At 31.6% G+C, this 807-nt stretch overlaps 1 non-coding gene across 1 annotated transcript; it reads left to right on the top strand.

Moving 5' to 3' along the window:
• The first annotated feature begins 561 nt into the window (after positions 1-561).
• LOC111727752 lies at positions 562-668 on the top strand. Its single transcript, XR_002775225.1, has one exon. It is a non-coding gene; the product is annotated as a U6 spliceosomal RNA (small nuclear RNA).
• Positions 669-807: the final 139 nt, after the last annotated feature.

Genomic DNA, 807 nt, shown 5'->3' with positions numbered 1-807 from the left:
ATGTTAGATTTTTCAATAAAAGTAAATTCCATGCCACGAATTTCTACATGCTAAACAGGAACATGAGTTGAGATGCTGAATCTTACTTTAATGAAACACTGAAACAATTTGGGTTTCACTAAATGAAATTCTACGAGGTCTTAATGGAATCCTGTTACGTATCATTCTTCAGTGTCCGTATTAACATGACTGTGAGCTTTTTAAAATACTGGAAGTCTCCAAATGTAATAAGATACAAACAGGGCAATGTCAACAGAGAAATGAACAAATTAAACCTTATCCTCTACAGTTTACAACTCTAAAAAATTATGAGTGGGCCTGGTTAATAAACTATGTTATAATTCAGTAAGTGAAAATCTTTTTACTTAGCCACCAATTTCATTTTCAAATCATCATCAATGTATAAATATGGAACATGGTTTTTTAATCTTTAGAATATTCTACTTTTGTTAGATATTGAAAGATCTTAAACGGAACGTTTCTTGAAAATATTCAAGTGTTTGCTTCACTCTGAATCTTTCAGTGCACAATTAAAGGTGTTATTTAAAAATGTGAATTATAGCGCTCACTTCAGCAACACATACACTGAAATTGGAACGATACAGAGAATATTAGCATGGCCCATGTGCAAGGATGACACAGAAATTCGTGAAGCGTTCTGTATTTTTGCAACTTAGAAGGGTACATGTGAAATTTACTAGGTATAGAATATAAATGTCTTAACACAGTAACTAAGAAAATGCCATGAAGGCTATGTTAACCAGTTTGATGAAAATATTTCAAATTGTATATAAAACCAGCACATTG

The sequence above is a fragment of the Otolemur garnettii genome, unplaced genomic scaffold (genome assembly GCF_000181295.1).
Source record: "Otolemur garnettii isolate 467f Iridium unplaced genomic scaffold, OtoGar3 scaffold00121, whole genome shotgun sequence".
Classification (NCBI taxonomy): domain Eukaryota; kingdom Metazoa; phylum Chordata; class Mammalia; order Primates; family Galagidae; genus Otolemur; species Otolemur garnettii.
The sequence above is the reverse complement of the archived record's forward strand: the minus strand, read 5'-3'. Positions and strand labels throughout refer to the sequence as shown.